At 34.8% G+C, this 12,135-nt stretch overlaps 1 long non-coding RNA gene across 4 annotated transcripts in view; it reads right to left on the bottom strand.

Annotated features, from left to right (window-relative positions):
* Positions 1–544: 544 nt before the first annotated feature.
* The window catches only part of LOC122224902, a 225,953-nt gene continuing 214,362 nt past the window's right edge, over positions 545–12,135 (bottom strand). For all 4 annotated transcript variants that reach the window (XR_006205000.1, XR_006204997.1, XR_006204998.1 and 1 more), the window contains 5 exons: positions 10,569–10,668; positions 8,383–8,437; positions 7,054–7,160; positions 1,854–1,927; positions 545–624 (listed from right to left, as the gene is read on the bottom strand). This is a non-coding gene — a long non-coding RNA (uncharacterized LOC122224902). The remainder of the gene's footprint in view (positions 625–1,853; positions 1,928–7,053; positions 7,161–8,382; positions 8,438–10,568; positions 10,669–12,135) is intronic.

Genomic DNA, 12,135 nt, shown 5'->3' with positions numbered 1-12,135 from the left:
AATTCTTTTCAGAGGGCAAGATGTGGCTCTTAGACAAACAAAAAGATCAAATGTTTGCAAAGTAACACAAGCTAGATTTTAGATCTAAGAATGCCAATTAATAAACTAACTTTTTTAAAAGTCATATTCTAGACAATTGGTTCTTCCCATAGAGCCCCTTCCTTCCTTCCATCCTTCCTTCCTTCCTTCCTTCCTTCCTTCCTTCCTTCCTTCCTTCCCTCCTTCCTTCCTTCCTCCCTTCCTTCCTTCCTTTCCTTCCTTCCTTCCTCCCCCCCTCGTCCCTCCCTTCTCTCCTTCCTTCCTTCCTTCTTCCCTTCCTTCCTTCCTTCCATCCCTCCTTCCTCTCAAAATCAAACAAACCAATATTTAAAGCAGCTGTGTCTCTCTATATATAAAAGAGAGAAGTGAAATTGCTTGGGTTGGAATGGGGGCTACCTTTGGTTCCTGCTTTTCCTACACATGCTAGAAATAAGGATTCTGAAGAATCCTAAGAATTTCTCAATGTCCAATTAGAAAATTCATTTTGTAATCTAAGATTTATCAGGTTCCTAGTGTTATACACACAGCTTGGGTTTTTTTTGTTTGTTTGTTTCTTTGTTTGGTGGGCGTGGCTGGAGGCAGCATCTGAAACAGAGAAGCAGCTAGTCAGGCTGTAACATTTACATTTGCCCCAATTATTAGTTATTCTAAGTTCTCCACATCATTGTAATAGGCCTCAAAAATGCTACTTGGTAAGTTAGCAGTACCTGATAGAATGGGAGTCAAGAGCAAAATCTCGTCCTGTTACTCTTACAGCAAGTAGACAAATTAATAAACAATTTAGTTAATTTAAGTACAATCGCTCCTTGGCCTTTTGGCTAAGATCAAGTGTAGTTAATTTAAGTACAAATTCTCATCTCAGGGACACATTTTTGTTGAAACTCTCTGTTAATTTGGCAGTTAACAAACTGGACAGACAATGACTTTTATTGGAAATTCACAGGTATTTAACTATATTTTTAAAAATGCAAAAGCATTGGAACTAGCTTTACCTTGTGGTTGGGAAAGGATGTACTCAAGTATCACTATATTAAATATTATTGTAATTTAAAATATGGTCCCAAAGTAAACAATTTTTGGAGCCGCCACATAAGTGAAGGCTCGACAAAAATGGGAATAATTACAGCCACAACCACAATCATTACAAAAACATTTTCTGACTAAAACCTATGAGACTCATATTCTGTATGGACCCATTTATTCTCACTCCTTCCTGAAGACTGAGCCAGTGTCATTAGGCTTTATATCCAGAATGATCATGGACTTCATTTAGAAATAAGCTTTTTATTGCAATATGAAATTTTAAATATTTAAATGTTACAGAGGGCCGGTATAAAGCCCTTCTCTGGAGGAGCCTCTGTGACCTGTAGCATCTGTGGAGATGACAATACTTGTTAATAACTGCCAACCCTCACTATTCCATCCTAAGAAACAGATCACAGCAGCACATTCTCATTTATTGGACCACCAAAGTGTATTTGTGTTTTTTTTTTAAGATTGGAGTGGTTGAAGGACATGTTTCTTGTTCATAAGGCTAATACTGAGAAGAAGCTGTATTGAAAGTGGCATTGATATGAGGACTACTTTTTTTAAAATGGACCACTTATGGAAAAAAAATATTGATACTCTTGCTTGAACACGAGCTTTACAAATGAGGGAAAAAGATCCCTTTTCATGGTATTACTATAGAAGTTTATTATTATTCAGGCCCCAAAAATCCAAATATGCTTAACATCAAGGGAAGTGGTTGGTCTGTGTTTTCTGTGCATTCAAGCATCTCAATTATATTCAAAGAGAAAGATAAATGCACCTACTTTATCCATTTTTACTTAAAATGTCTCTTCATATTTTACACCCAGTAATCGGCGTAGCATATGTTCACAGAATACTGCAATAAATGATAAATATCCACATTATATTCATGATTTTTTTTTTCAATGAGAGTTGATCCCATTTCTAGTTTTGACTGGCTGCATGAGCCCGGTCATTTTTTATATTGAAAATAGACTCTCACTGTTACAAACATTAAATCAACCTTTATTCACATGCAGTTTTATTTGCTTCATAAGACCAGTATAAGCATGATTGAGAGATACCTTCCGCATTTTTTTCACATGAAAAAGTGGGTTTACTATTTAAGGCCCAAGTGCACTTGAGAAATGGCTTTTGAAAAGCTCTGGATTTCAAGGCAAAACAATTGGCATTGTCCATTACGCTTGGATAAATGTTTGTACTTTGTAGCAGTTTCCTAGCATTCTCTTTTGAAACAATGCCGAGTCTCCAGATCATTGTACTCAATGATGTTTCTATTTTTGTTTTCCTTGATCAGTACCAGGGGAAGAAGACTGTAACAGATCCTTCAGAAAATCTGTTCAGGGTGACAAAGAACTCAAGGGAAAGCTAATCATCTAATGATTTCAAGGCACTTTAAATTCTTGGTACCCAGTTCACTTCTGTGAACCATCGTGCCTGATGAGTGCCTGAAGGGCCAAAACACTGACCACACATTTCTGCTATATTAAAAAAAAAAAAAAAAAAAAAAAAAAAAAGCTGTTCACATGTACAAAGCATGTGAGTGGAGAATGACCCCATGCTTTTGCCATAGCTCTGCTCAGAAAACAAGACAAATGAAGCAATGTAAAATGAGTTATAAATGAGTACATGTGCTAGTTTGATTTTTTTAATAGGAAATATTCAAAATAAAAACATGCAATTGTGTTGAATAGGGACATATTTTGAAAAAAAACCATATATATATACACAGAATGGGGATTTGGAATTAATATTTAATTTGAAGGAAATAGATATTAAAATCATTCCATTTTAATGAAATTAAATATGAAAGCATTGAAAATAAAATGTAGTTTTACCTAAAAGCATGCTAACTTAAAGCTGAAATGCTTCAGATAAAAAGTTATCTATGCAAATTTTGTTTTCTTACTTGAACTTTTATTAATGTTGAAAACTGGCATTTGTTGGTTTTCACTGATACGATATTTCAAAAGAGAATTACCAGTTTCGTAGTTTTCTTTTCCTTGAACCAAAATAAAATCCTTTAACAAAAAGTCTTGGTATTGAATCACTAGCAAAGAGTAGCTCAAGGCCTTATTTAAAGAACCTCAATAATACCAAAAAGCAGAGAGGATATGAAAGGAAAGAAAATCTGGACTAAGTATGGTCTAAAAAATTAATTTAAGACATTCTTTTTTCCTCTTGCTTTCTCCAACAAAGTAATAACAGTTGGGAGTCTTTCACACAAAATCAGCCTCAAGCAGTCCATGAAATACAGAGAATGCAGAGACAGAGAACTGAAGTTGAAATTGTTTCAAAGTCCTCAATCTATACTGTCTTCAATATGCAAATAGAAAACTTTAAATAGGGACTTAGGGAAGTCCCTAATTAGGACCTAAATAGGAAGAAGGTTGTTGGGGAGAAATGGACTCCCATGTAATTTCCCAGACTGAGGACTGAAAACATACTTTAGAATTATGAAATCTAAAATAGTTCACTTTTGAGGCGCCTGGGTGGCTCAGCCGGTTAAGCCTCTGACTTCGGCTCCGGTCATGATCTCAGGGGGTTCGTGGGTTTGAGCCCTGCATGGGGCTCTGTGCTGACAGCTCAGAGCCTGGAGCCTGCTTCAGATTCTGTGTCTCCCTCTCTCTCTGCTCCTCCCCCACTCGCACTCTGTCTCTCTCAAAAATAAATAAACATTTAAAAATTTTTTAAATAAATAAATAAAATAGTTCACCTTATATACCAAGGGAAATACTGAACGTATCATTGTGGTAAAAATCATAAATAATTTAATGGAATATCTAATAAAGTGACCATGAATAAATAATGGTCATTTTTTAAAAATGTATGTTTTCATTGAAAAGAATTACAATCAAGTTTACCATTTATCTGGAGAAAGGAATTATATTAATGGCTTGCACTTTATATGGTACTAAAGCTATATACTTTATATATAAAAACATGTAATAAAAATAAATAAATATGGGCTACAAATAAATACAAATGTAATATATCCTCTCCAAACCTTGTCCTCGGACACCACACACAATGTATGTGTGTATGCGTGTATGTATGTATTCAGTGGCTCTGATCCACTCAGAATGAAACTAACTCCTATGACAGCCTCCAAATCCCCACCCAATCTGTCCCACTGCTTTCACCCTGCCTGTTGTGCCCTCAGCACATTGACTTCCTTGCTATTCCTTGAACACAGCAGGTCCCCAGCAGCTCAGGCTCTCCTCCTTACATGGCCTCTGCCTGCATGGCTCTTTCCCCAGACGATCACAAGGCTCACTTTGTTCTGTTTACTCACATCAGTTCTTGGATTAAATATCATCTTCTTATGAAGCATCCTTTTTAAATTGTAACCCCATAACCTCATGCATCTCCTTCCTACGCCCTGATTTGTTTTTTTTTTTTTCCATCACTTACAATCATTTTCCATTCCGTGCATTTTAAAAACTTACTATTTGTTGTCTGTCTTCCCTTACTTACCAAAATGCACACTCCACAAGGAAGGTATTATTGTGTGCTTAATTTCTCCTTTATCCTCAGTGCTTCACAGAATGACCAGGATATTTTGATCAATAAGTATTTTGGAAAATAGTGAATGCAAAATAATTCACTTTACTACAATATGGGCCAATTGTTGCTTCTTTCATTAGAAAATGTTGAATTAATGGCAGCCATACGTATTCACTCAAATAGAATTCTCAAAACACATGAAAATATACCCACACACATTTTAAGTAGGGGAAACACTAGCGTACGGATTAATGACATGGATTTTGGATTTTACAAACTTAGTTCAAATCTGGTTCTGGCTCTATACCATCTGGCAGTTCATGTAAACTCTCTAATCCTCGATTTGCTCAAATGCAAAACGGGTGTCAAAATCTCATATGATTAATAGGAGGGTTAAATGAAGCAGATCATTTGACTGTAATCGTTATTTATTATCTAATTATATTATAATTTTATGTTTAGCTTTAATGTTATTATTGTAAGACTGTTATGACTGGGATCTTGTGTCTCTAGATGGAGACTGAGACTGTGAATACTTAATTTAGAGCAAACTTGGCTGATCCAAGAGAAACTCAACCTGGAACAGCCCATTAACTTCTCTAACCTTTTGAACAATCATCTCCACTGGAAAAAACAACGTTACACACTAATTTTAATTCTGTTACTGCTAAGAGACCATGAGATAAAAGGAGGGTTCAGAAATAAGGATCATTTCAATTTCATGACTTTTTATTAAAGAGAGAGACAGCATGTGGGCAAGAGGGGCAAGGGGAGAGAGAGACAATCTTAAGCAGGCTCCATGCTCAGCACGGAGCCGACACGGGGCTCAATCCCACAACCCTGGGATCATGACCTGAGCCAAAATCAAGGGTCAGGTGCTAAACTGACTAAGCCACCTAGCCACCCCATTATAGTGACTTTTTAAATGAATGCTTCTGAAAACATGTCGTCCAATATAGCCCCAAGGAAACAGACTCCTCATTCATACTAATGTATAAGAACTACTTAATTACCATGTAAAGTTTGAAAAAAAAATCTCGTTTGCATTTGTTGGTTCTTCCTTTGTAATTGCTTTGTTTGTCACTGAGTGTAATGGTTCTAAGGTTTACCGAATAGATCCTGGGACTCAATTCTTTTTAGCTTTATTGATGTATAATTGACAAATAAAATTGTAACATATTTAAAGCGTGCAATGTGATTATTTGAGACACACACACATTGTGAAAATATATTGCCCCTTGGAGTTAGTTCACATACCCATCACCTCACGTATTTACTTTGTGTGTGTGTGTGTGAAAGAGAGAGAATACTTAATTTCTACACTTAGGAAATTTCAATTATACAACATAGTGTTAGCAACTATAGTCTCCATGTTATAAATTGGATCGCCATCTTATTCATCTTATAACAAAGTTTGTACCCTATTGTCGGAGGAGGTGATCAAGAGCATGTTTTAACTGGTTGACTCAAGAACTAGAGGCAGGCAACTCTTCTGTCCTTGAAATGGACATTCTTCTCACGGTTTCTATGGTGGAAGCCATGTCAAGAACGTAGCCTTCAGAGAGCAAATGTGTTGAGACTACCTGGGCAATACATGTGATTGAATCCAACTAAAGCCTCTATATAGAGGAAGATTCTGGCAGGTAGGTGCAGAGATCTTATCCTGAGGTCACCCAAGACAAGACTCAGGTATATATGAGTTCCTTTACTCTTTAAACCTGCCACCTAACAATTCAAAGAGTTCTGCCTCTTTGATCTCTCCTTGCCTTTTGTGTGTGAGAGCCATTTTCAAATTTTGCCTGGAGAACTTCTTGAGGCTGCAAACCACCTTTTGCCAGCTTCTCCCTATTTCTCCCACTTCCCAGCCCCTGGCAAACACTTTTCGATTTTTTGTTTCTATGAGCAACTTTTTCTTTTTCTTTTTTTGTTTAAGCTTTTGCATATAAGTGATACCATGCATATATCGGTCTTTCTCTGTCTAGTTTATTTTTCTTAAAATTTTACCCTCTAGGCTAATCCAGGAATCTCAAATGATAGAATTTCCTTCTTTTTTAAGATTGAATAATGCTTTGTAGTTTTGATCCATTCATCCACTGATGGGCACTTAAGTTGTTTTCATACCATGGCTGTTGTAATGTTGCAATGAACATGGGAATATGGGTATCTTTTTGAGATAGATAATAGTTTCTTTTGATATTCTGTTAAACTAAGATTTCCTTACCTTTTTCCTGTGCCTTAAAATATTAACCTTAAATTAAGCAGGATGACCACATTTATCAATTTATTTAATCAAGAATCTCTGGAAAGAATCAAGGGTTTCCCTGATTTATATACTAGACTCAAATGTATTACAGAAAGCCAACATAGTGTTTCATTTAAATAATTTTCTCCTGAAAATATCAATAATAGAAAGACTGAACATAAAAAAATTACACAGTCAAATCTTATATTGATTTGGAAACTTCCTTGACCTACCTGTAGATCCTGAGAGATGGTTTCATTGAAGCTGGAAATCTTATTTTCCTCTAATTTCATTTTATCAGTGAGTCATGCCTGAGACAGCATTCATGACACAAATCAAACTATTAAGAATAAGCAACACATCATCCCTCAGCATATGGAAGAATTCAAAGTCAAACATTTTACCAGAGTATTTTAGAGTATAGCAATGTTTAACTCATGTAGTCCTCTAGAATTCACAAATTGATTCACTTTCTTTTATCTCCCAAACAAAAATGGGCTTTTCTTATTTCAACTTCCCTTTACTTCTGAAGCAAGATGTGGCTAACTTGATACATTATTTCCCTCATCTCAGTTGGAAATGAGATAGTCCTACTAATGAAATTATTCTTGTCTGTCCTTTTTCACCTGTGGATCATACTTTACTGCAAGGGTTTATGGACTGTGGCCCTCATTTACATATTATAGTCCATGAATAAGTATTTCCACCACTTCAATTTTCCTTCAATTCTATTTTCAGACATAGAGCTTCTCAGTTTAGTTCTACTATAAAAGATTCATTAGACACTTATGTGCTAGGTACTGTATTACATACAGAGACAGCAATCAGGAAATTTTATAAACCCATATACATATTTATAACATCTTCATTGCCCATAGGATCTGAGGTATGGTACAAAGTTTATATATAATATAAAAGGATAAAAGAACCTTTTAAATTCTCTTTGAAGTACTATAAATATAAAAATAATTTTAAACATTGAGATAGAAAGTAGAAAAATGCAGCTGACAAATTCATAATGCCCTTAAGATTTTTAAGGATTATAGCTTTTCTAAATATTGGGGCTAAACCCATGAAAAAATTTCTTTACTTAGCTGTCTTGATTACAAAAAATTAATATATCCATTTTCATGAATACTTTATTAACATTTGGAATTTTCATACATACTAGACATTTGAGAGTTATGGTTTGTTTTTCTGTTCCTTTATTATTAATAGTAATATTGTTATTATTGTTACTGTTATTATTATTATTCTGTATTTCTAATTAAGAGCATATCCATGAGCTTTAGTATTTGGTCAGACATTGGGTTGAGTTAATGGTGTTTGATAAAATAAAGGCACGATTGATGGTCTCACTCATATCTTCATGGAGGTGGGGTTGCAAAGATAAGCAAGGCCACAGTGAAATGGGAGAAAAATATAATTCAATACAATAGTACCTTACTACAACCATACCTGAAAAGAATACCTCCAAAGTAGATTTATTTCTTGAACAACCATCACTAAATACCTCCTGTGTATCAGGCACAGAGGATGCAAAGACGAAATAAAACACTCACTGCTTCCAGAAAACACAGCATTATGGTCCCTCTTGAAAGCCTCTGCTCCCAGCAGCTATCCCAGGAAAAAAAGAACAGAGAAATATGACTCGTAACGACTCCCGCAAGGGGTGATTTTTCTCCAGCAACTTTTACAAAGAAAAGTAAAATCAAAATTCATGTGGGCTGACTTTATTCTATTTTAATTAAAAAAAAACTGTCATAAACAATTTTTTAAATCATTATTGCTTGTCTACAATGATATTGACATTATATAAATAGATCTCCTAATCATTAAAGAATATCTCTGGCTCAAGAAATCTGAAATTATAGTGAATTAATGACTTGGAATGCCACTTCCATAAGCTCACTGACCATTGACTTAATTGTTGAGTGCCAAAAGTAGTAGGTACTATATATGTAATTAAAAAAAAAACTTTGATAAATGAAGCATTTATTCATTCTTATGAACAAAAAATACTTTCCTCTGTAAGGAAAAATCTCATTAGTACTTCAAAGATAATAAACTAGTAACTTGATCAAACTGTCCCTGGAAGATAAAGTGTCAAATATACATTCGCTATTCATCTGTGAACACCTCTGTTTTCTCCCTTTGAAAAAACAGATTCTCATAATTTTCACTGACAGGGACTAAAAACAGAACACGGTGAAAAGCACCATTCATTTAATGAGTTTTTTCTTATTGGAAACTCCAGTGTCTCAGAGTTGTGCTGACGTTTGTGCTTTTTGATTTAATGCGGCAGCTTTGTCTTTTGGGAAACTTGCTCTGACACAGAACCACTTTATATTTGCCTAATTAGAATTCAGAAGGCATCGAGAGGTTGGAGATCCCTTCCACTGCTTGCCAAAGTCCCCCTTTCATGGCTATAATTCAAATTCTTTAATTCAGTGAAAATTTTAGTGAAAAATCTTCCAGATCAGACAAGTCATGACATAGCAACCAAGAGCACACCATTTTGAAACTTAAAGTGTTGCCAAAATTATATGCAACACTTTAAGTTATCACCACATAAAATTGGCTTAGGATAAAAATTTCAAATAGATGTTCACTTGAACCTCTTACAGAAAGACTATCTGTCTTTCCTACTGGAACCTCTGAAGAATCATTAAAGATAAAAATTGCCTAGTCTTTTAAAATAATTTGTGATAAAAGGCACATCTATATCAGTATATTCAGGTTCCCTGTTGGATGCCACTTTGTCTAGGCTTTTATTTGCCTCACCCCTCCATTGGTACTGTTCCTGGATCACACCCAAGACATCTGCTCAACTGTGCTCTAGTCTTTAAATATGATGACGCAGCGATTAGTGGGCCAGAATGCTTAGTGCTGGGACTAGTCTGTATAATATGGTCCAGGGTGGCTTACCCTGGCGCTTCTGCTCATTTGCTAAGCAGATGGTCAGGGCTGGGGGCACATCTGTGACCATGAAAGAAATGTGTTTTCAGTGCAACCCCAACTGGCCTGAATAGAGAATGAACTCCTATTTCTCGCCTTGATTAGCTCTTACTTTAACAAAACAAGATAATTGGTCCAGGTGCTAAGTCAATAAATTAAGGAAATACTAATTATGCCCAAGAAGAAAATAATCAGGTCCAGGATGGTATGTTGTTGTGGCAATATTTATTCAGGTCAACATCTTAGAAAGAAAAAGCTAAACATTTAAAAAGTAAAGGACAAAAGACAAGTCAGGTCATACAAAGAGGACTTAGCTGCTTTAGGTAGTTATGTGGAACAGTGAAGAGAGAAGGAGAGACACTGTTTGGAAGTCTAGAAGAAGCTCTACATTGAAATATTAAATCTAGATAGTCACCATAACCATAATGTTGAACATTGTCCTGAGTGCATACACACATTATTCAATTTAATTCTCACAGCATTCTCCAAACCAGATATCTCTATCCACCTTTTACAGGCTGAGGAATCTGGGATTCAGAGAAGTTGACTCTTTCAAGATAACAACTATCACCTAAAACCAACATTCTTAAAAACTGAAAAGAGTATGAAAGAGAGAGAGGTAAAGTAAAGCCAACAGTTTAAGAAGAATAGTATCATTAAGTGCCAACATTGTAAAAGAATTGAAAAAGAAAAGGCAGGAAGGTGTGAGAGTATATAATAAAAGAAAAGTTGCCAAAGATATGAGGTGGGTTTGGAACAGGTGGGCCTGTTAACATTTACATTTACTTACGTGTCTACACACAAGAGTGACATGTTGGTGTTGATGTCTCTGGGTGAAAATGTGCAGGGCATCTTCTGAATGTAGGGAATGTATGCTAAAGCAGCAGGTTCTGAAATAAATGACAGTAAGGGCGGTAGTTTAGGTGGATAATAACAATAAAAGCAACAGGAGGTAAAGCCTCGAGATGTTGGAGAAGAATAGCCTGATTAGGGTCAAACTATTGTTGAGATTTGGACACTAAATATTTCAGTTTGGGTAAAAGGTAGAAAATGGATGTTCGCACCAGAAATATTTATATACAGATAAATCTAAAGATGCTAATACATTTCATAATTTAGACTAAATTAATGTCATATATGTCCACATAAATAATGCACATACCTATATGTATATGTATATAACATTATTTTATCTATTATATCAGATATATAATACATATACATAGCTATAATGTAAAATTATCTATCTTATAATAAGCATACATATAAAGTTAACACAGTTATATATCATTTATATATAATTACTAACCATATTGTAGGTATTCATATATATATAGTTTTAGATATTGTATATTGTGTATATTATGTGATATGATTACCCATTGTAGTTAACAGTTTCTGTGTTCTCCTTATCATCTTTTTAGGAGATCAAAGAGGAAAATTATTATATTACTTGCCTTTAATTACTCAATGAAAATAGGACTGTATTATTAGGCTATTACCATCTGTCTTTCCTACTAGACAGATCCACGTGATCTGGAACTCTGTGTATTTTTATGCCCTGTTGATCTCCCACACCTAGCACTGAGGTGTGAATATTATTGAATCTGTAATTTTTTAAAAAAAACACCAAACTATTAAATTCCAAAAACTAAAGGATGGAAGAAGCATGATAACAAAATAGTGTCAATTCCTGCATAACAGTTATGCAGGAACTAATAAAGCAAGAATTTATTGGAAGAAATCTGGTATCAGTGAAGGGGGAAAAAAAACACAGAAACTTGGAATAGCAAGTTGAAAATTCGAAATAAAATTTAAAATAACACAGACTTTTTAAATTAAAATTAGGACGTCATGGATGAACTTCTATGTAAAACATGTTAGGTAGAGATTTTTTTGAAATAAAGATCTAAAGCTATACATTGTATTTCATCACATGGATGGCCAGGAATATTTTGCTAATCCAGGCTATTCTTTTTTGAAAAGTTTGTTTGTCGAGAACTCCCGGAATAGCAATGCTTTCATATTTGGAAGTCTCTATCTCATAAATAAACCACATATAGGAAGTTTAACTGGCAGTGATGCACATAGACACTAATGGGAAAACCTTAAATCCTGGCTATTTAAGAACAAGTCAGATGAAGGCAAGAGGTCATTCAGCTATTATGACTTAATTTGACATGGCTAACTCAAAAGCCATGTGTTTTACTATCCCATTCTTGGATCATTCTCACTGCTTTCTTCGCCCACTTGTTATGATACATGATGCATAATACAAAACAGCTCCTGGCCCATTTTTTTAAATGGTGGGAAAATATTTATTTATTTATTATTTTTTTGTTTTGCTGTTTACTTTA

The sequence above is a fragment of the Panthera leo genome, chromosome B4, assembly GCF_018350215.1.
Source record: "Panthera leo isolate Ple1 chromosome B4, P.leo_Ple1_pat1.1, whole genome shotgun sequence".
In the NCBI taxonomy this organism is placed as follows: Eukaryota; Metazoa; Chordata; class Mammalia; order Carnivora; family Felidae; genus Panthera; species Panthera leo.
The sequence above is the reverse complement of the archived record's forward strand: the minus strand, read 5'-3'. Positions and strand labels throughout refer to the sequence as shown.